We start from the raw sequence: 6,000 nt of genomic DNA, 5'->3' as shown, positions 1-6,000 counted from the left end.
AGAGACAAACTGATATATTCCCGACAGCTAAGATCTAAACCAGGCTAGAACTTGTCCTTGTTGACCAATTTGGTTTCCCAATCTCTCCAAAAGAATATGTTGATCGAGTATCAAAAGCAGCACTAAGGTCTAAACCACTACAGCCAACGCTTGGCAGTTCTTGTACTGACGTTGCTTCCAGAGGCAGTTTTGAACTCGGTAGTGAGTGTTGCAACCGAGGACAGACGATTTTCACTCGCTACACGCTTCAGCACTCAGAGGTCCCTTTCTATGAGCTTGTGTGGCCTACCACTTCACAGCTGAGCCTTTGTTGCTCCTAGATATTTCCACTACACAATAACAGCACTTACAGTTGACTGGGAAGCAGGGCAGAAATTTGACAAATGGACTTATTGGAAAGGTGGCATCTTATGACAGTGCCACATTGACATTGAAAGTCACTGATCTCTTCAGTAAGGCCATTCTACTGCCAATGTTTGTCTATGGAGATTGCATGGCTGTGTGGTCGATTTTATACACCTGTCAGCAACGGTTTGGGCTGAAATAGCCAAATCCACTCATTTGATGGGGTGTCCACATACTTTTGTATATATAGTGTATCATACTAATTTGAGTGTCCCGGATTTACGTTTACTATGTTATATCTAGTCTATGAGACTAGGCTGGGAGGGTAGGCAGTGTGCCGGATGATGCGTTGGACTGACCGCACCACCACGATGGTGCAGCTGTTGAAGTTTGTGCGGGTCTAAAAGAGTATTTACACTTACCGGAGGCTTTCCGAAATGCGATCCGAAGAGGCTCCGTAAAGTGAGTTTGCACTTGCAGAGCCTCCGGAGGCGCAAATCAAGCTCTGTACCGCATCGCTGTGTGCATCCAAAATGTTTTAACAATGTGGAGGGCTCCGTATAGCTCCGGATTGACATGATTGGTTGATGGTAGATTAAGGTGGAAGGTCCTGTTTAAATACAAATGTACTTCCTTGACAGCTTCCTTCACAACAGCTCTACTCTGTTCGCGAAGAAGTTTGAACGCTCTGGCTTCTGTGGAGGCCGCATCACAGTAAATGCTGTGGCAGTACAGCACTGCAGATGTCAGATTGACCATGCAGAGCCTTTACGCCAATTTATGCCTGCTCCGTTTGCAATCCGGAGACTGTGCAGATGGTTAGACGCAATTGCATAGCCTCTAGAGTTTTGTGGAATCCAAATTTACTCCGTACCGCATCACCATGCACCTCCTAAATGTTGTAACAATGTGGAGGGCTCGCTTCGCATTGACATGATTGGTTGGTGGTGGCGGGAGGTGCTGTATAAACACAAACTCACGTTCTTGACAACTTCCTTCATAGCAGCTCTGCTCCGCAAAGTGCAAAAAGTATGAATGTCCTGCCTTCTGCAGAGGCCATACACAGGAAACACTGTACAGCCACTAGGCGTTGCATAGTCAATCCGATGTCTGCATCGGCCATGCAGCCTTTTTGGGCATTCATACTTACTGCACTTCGCTGAGCAGCTCAGAGCTGTTGTGAAGGAATTTGTCAAGGAAATTAGTTTGTGTTTACACAGGACTTTCCACCCTCACCTACCATCAACCAATCATGTCAATGCGGAGTTATGGCGCCCTCTTCATTGTTACAAAATTTGAGAGGCACATGGTGATGCGGTATGGAGCTCAATTTGGCCTCTGGAGGCTCCGCAATTGCGTTACGCCATCCATATGGTGCCTCTGACCACATTTTCAGATCAAACATAAATTGGCTCTTAGCATAGCCTCGGGAAGTAGGGGAGCTGAGGGTGCTGCAACACCCCCTGAAAAAATCTGAATAATTATAATTTAAAAATCATTGTATTTCTTTCACAAAAGTTGTGCACTGGGCCTTTAATTGTCCTGCATTAGCTGACTAATATAGCAGAGCCAACGCAAGTAAAACATTTCAACCTCCCCAGTCTGCCAAAAAAATCGCGGCGCCCTCACCCTCCAACTACTGACTGTAGCGATGACTCTTACGGACCAAGCCGAATTTCTAAAGCATTCTGAGGTTGAAGAGGCGTTATTTCTCCTTCTTCACAACGATCTCGGTGTGGGGGGAGCTTTTCATGTCCTCGGTGATGTGCACGCCGAAGAGGAACATGAAGCGTTTGACCCTCTCTACTGCGGCCCCATCGATGTGGATGGGGCGTGCTCTCTCTGTTGTCTCTTGTAGTCCACGATCAGCTCCTTTGTTTTGTTGAGGGAGAGGTTTCATTTTGGTCTACACATTAGACCTATATTAAAATTAAAACAAATCTACATTTCTAATTTAACTCCCAGGTTGACTTTATCTAGGATTAGGCTAAATTTAGAGAATAAAAATGCATAAATCACGTGAAGATACTCCGGCATTTGTAATTGTACTGCGATATGCCCACACTGCCGCTTTATATATTTTGCAGTGTTACAGATAGGCCTACCGACCAATGTAATAACGATGGTCAAAACAGGCAACTAAACAGCGGTGTATTCATTACGGAAACAGTTTAAGAACGGAAACAAACAGCAAAAAGAGAGTTTCTATTTAACAATTTCAGGTAAATTCCTCACCGTTTGGTTCTGATTGTTTCCGTTTAAGAAACGTTTTGTTACAGAATCGGCGGAATGAATACACCCCTGTGCTCACTGGGGCGGTTCATACAGGGCTGGGCGTGGGCTCCAACAGACTTGACTTCATCCTCTCGGTCTTCGAAGCACATTGTGCGCTATGACTTAACTTCGCGTACAACATTGAACGAATGCTGTAAAAATTGGGCTGAAAAGTATGAGTTCTGGAATAATAACATATTTATGTTGTCGAACACTGTTGTGAGACATTCGTTGAGAAAACGGGCCTACCATTTGTATTTCTATTCTTGGAACACTCAGAAGCTACTGAGTTGAAACATTGTTTCCAGTAGACCAAGTCACGCTCCTGATTATTGGGTAGAGCTCTGCTTGTTGTAAGTATTGCGTGCACGTTTTTCATCTATTACACAAATATAAGCTATTTGAACTGTCGCTCAATGTTATTTTGTGTGCTTGGTCCAGGGAACCCATACAGGGGACCAAAAGTAGTGTTTACAGCTCGAGCTCGTTCACACGGCCACTGCTGCGGCGCACCTTTTTATTTTTTTTAGGACATTCACACGTACATCAGGCTGAATCTCGTTGGCAAGCACAACATTGGGAGGTGTAGCCTGACGTTTTGGCAGACAAAAACTGCTATTCGCGTGATCATTGACCCAAACCATAGGCATATTGGTAGGCCTATTGAATCAGTTTGTGTATATTATTTTCTCAAATATAGGAATTTAGTTCGTAGGCTAAATCCCCTGGTCAGCCCATAAACTTCACGGACAGGGGGTCATCTGCTGCTGATATATAGGCTAAACTAAACCAAGGAAGGCATACTAGAAAATGAACCCCCTGATATTTTCATTGTCAAGAAATTCAAGTATTAAACTGTTGCCATTTTGTATGGCCAGGCTATTCGATGAGCGCTGCAATAGTGGCTGTAGCTTGAAGACCACACAGACAAGGGTGACGCCCCGTCTTGTAGGCTACACCGAATTGTAGCACTGCGGAAGTTGCATTTAATTACTAGGCAGTTGATTAAGAACCCGATTCTACACTGATATGATTGGTCAAGGACCAGAGACAGCCGACTAGTGTCGGCTCACCAGACCACAACGTCGCAAGTTTGTCTATGTCGCATGCCTTACATTCGAAGCTGATGCTTGGAATAACATGCGATTTTGTTGTTGAGTAGCCTGAAGTAAAAAAAAAAAAAAATTAAGAAGAGCATGGGAGGCCTAGTATTTCCGGTAGAATATCTCACATAAGGCTAAATACAAAGCTAATTCAACAGCATTGCTATTTTAGCTACCGATGCCTACCAAGGTGTAGCGACTCTCATTGCTCCTCAGTGGGCTATGACATCATGCATGCGGTGTTGACCAAGAGACAGATCTATGACCCATGATGTAGCCTAAAAGCATAATATATTCTCAGTCTTTATATGCCTCCATTTCATTCATTGCAGGTCAGTTTCACCCATCGTCAGTCATTAGGTGTTTTGATAACTTCATCTATTTGTTTGTTATGATGATGACCATGATTATTAGTAGTACGTAATAATACAGAATAGACCAGTGCTTAGTAATACAGTAGACTATTATGAGTGTATGCCAAATGGAACAACCTAAGTGAAGCATGATTCATGTCAACAATAGCCCATGAGAGCAATACCGTTTTATACAAAAAGTGATCATGCTGATCAAGGTCTCTACAGATTTACACTCAAGCTAGATATACCATTGATTTGGACACTCTTAGATTTAGAAAGGGTTCTATTCGTGTAAAGGGTGGTGGTATATAACACTTGATAATGGTTAGCTGAAGCTACATGAGGGACACGGCACTTCTCTAATTCTTGGGAAGAGTGGCTTTGCGTTGGGGATTGTTTACTAACAGATTCAATGGATGGTCTTCCAGTTGCTTTCTATTGTCATGGAGCTGAATAGAAATAGTCTTTGTCCACTGATGGTCCTGGCTGTATTGTGTGTTTGTGTGTGTGTGATGTTTTGTCTGCAGGTCTCTTCTCAGCCTGTGTTCTTGGGGAGGACTATAGAGCAGAGGATTCTGGGTGGGTTCTTCCTTGTCCAGGAAGGCCTTTGTTTACGCAGCTCTCAGGGATGGCTCTGATTGTTGGTGGGGGTTGTCTGATGAATCATCTCACCTGATCTCTCTCACACACAAACACAAAAACACACTTATTTACTTACCATGAAATGCTTAGTCAGTGTCACAAACCTGACTGTTAACAATATATGTATCTCATATTTCTTGATCAGTTATTTTTTTTGGTTCTCATTTTATGTTGCATTGACACTTAAGTGGACCCTTCCTGCTGCACAGCCTACATGCCAGTGGCCCACAGGTGTCAGAGGCTATCAGGTTGGCAGTGTTTAGTGTGGACATCTGTCCTTTTCATATCACCACCTGGCTCCATCACCTGATCCCTGGTTAACAACCTGAAAGGACAACCCAATGGAAAAATGTCACATTTTGCTAAGAGGCTGTTTTGAAGCTAGGGCCCTCACCTCTTCTCTCCCTCTACACACAGTGTCACTATTGGCGAGAGCAGACGGAGCACTGCACTTCCACCCTTCCTGCTTTCTGATAAGATGCTACATCTCGATTACAAGTCTCTTAATTAGTTGACAAACTGTTTTGTTCTGTGATCCTATTCATATGATGTGCGGGCTTCTATCTTCACATTGTGTTCTGATGGATGAGCCATGGATGTAATGGGGTTAGTCCTGAAGGCCTCGGTATTTACCTTATCTTGTAAATGGATGGATTTTCTGATGCTGAATTGTGTCAAGGCTGGGCTACATTGTGTTGTAGCATTGCAGCTGAGCCTCATGTAGTGATGGTGCACTGGGGGGGCTTGGTCTAGGCTCCATGATGGTTTCTCAGTGTTCGATTGGGATCTTTCCCTAGAGAGGTTTCTCTTACCATCATCGCTCCATTAAAAATCCATCCCTGCTATGGGCTTGTGGCTCTGCCAATATGGATCCTTTAACCTATTAAGTGTTTTAGTTGAGAGAGTGGCGATGCATGAGGTCCACTCTTAAGTTCTTTAACTTCGACAGAGGATGTGTGGCGCCGAGAGCGGGACAGTTATTTGTGTATTCAGGTGGAAAGGTGGTCTACATTTCCTCAAAAGAGTGGCAGGAGTAGCATACTACTAGCAAGTCAATGCTGAATACAATGAGTTGTGTTCTGCCCCAAGGTACAGTATACACTGAGTGTACAAAAAATTGGGAACACCTGCTCTTTCCATGACTGACCAAGCGAAAGCTATGATCCCATATTGATGTCACTTGTTAAATCCCCTTAAATCAGTGTAGATGAAGGGGGGGGACATGTTAAAGAAGGATTTTTAATCCTTGAAGCAATTGAGACATGGATTGTGTATGTGTG

The 6,000-nt window shown here is 43.8% G+C and overlaps 1 protein-coding gene across 4 annotated transcripts in view; it reads left to right on the top strand.

The window, feature by feature from the left end:
• The first annotated feature begins 2,667 nt into the window (after window positions 1–2,667).
• Window positions 2,668–6,000, top strand: part of LOC109867777 (GTPase HRas) — a 29,135-nt gene continuing 25,802 nt past the window's right edge. Inside the window, exon 1 of one of the 4 annotated variants that reach the window (XM_020457059.2) lies at window positions 2,668–2,972. The gene's annotated coding sequence lies outside the window, so the exon portion shown is untranslated. The remainder of the gene's footprint in view (window positions 2,973–6,000) is intronic. The other 3 variants (XM_031801223.1, XM_031801222.1, XM_020457060.2) reach the window with 3 other exon arrangements.

Source organism: Oncorhynchus kisutch, linkage group LG22 (assembly GCF_002021735.2).
Source record: "Oncorhynchus kisutch isolate 150728-3 linkage group LG22, Okis_V2, whole genome shotgun sequence".
Classification (NCBI taxonomy): Eukaryota; Metazoa; Chordata; class Actinopteri; order Salmoniformes; family Salmonidae; genus Oncorhynchus; species Oncorhynchus kisutch.
The sequence above is the reverse complement of the archived record's forward strand: the minus strand, read 5'-3'. Positions and strand labels throughout refer to the sequence as shown.